The sequence below is a fragment of the Nicotiana attenuata genome, unplaced genomic scaffold (genome assembly GCF_001879085.1).
Source record: "Nicotiana attenuata strain UT unplaced genomic scaffold, NIATTr2, whole genome shotgun sequence".
NCBI classification, from domain to species: domain Eukaryota; kingdom Viridiplantae; phylum Streptophyta; class Magnoliopsida; order Solanales; family Solanaceae; genus Nicotiana; species Nicotiana attenuata.
In genome coordinates this window covers 21,711-21,977 of record NW_017673728.1, presented here as the reverse complement: position 1 = coordinate 21,977, position 267 = coordinate 21,711, and positions in this window count along the sequence as shown.

Below are 267 nucleotides of genomic sequence, written 5' to 3'. Positions count from 1 at the left end.
CATCAACGGATTCCTTATCTCGCCACGAGTCTATACATATGAAGAACACCAAAATCGGAGTCCAAATGACCCCTCAAATCCCCATTTTTGCTCTCTTAAGTTTCAAGCCCTAACCACCATTTTTGACCTTTGATTCCTTAATTTTTCAGTCTTAATTCATGTATTTGTACCATAAAATCGTGTTTTAGACTCAGAAATTCTTACCTCAATGAAGTCCCTTGATTTCTCTCTTCCAACTCGCCCCAATTCTCCAAGTCCGAAGTGAAA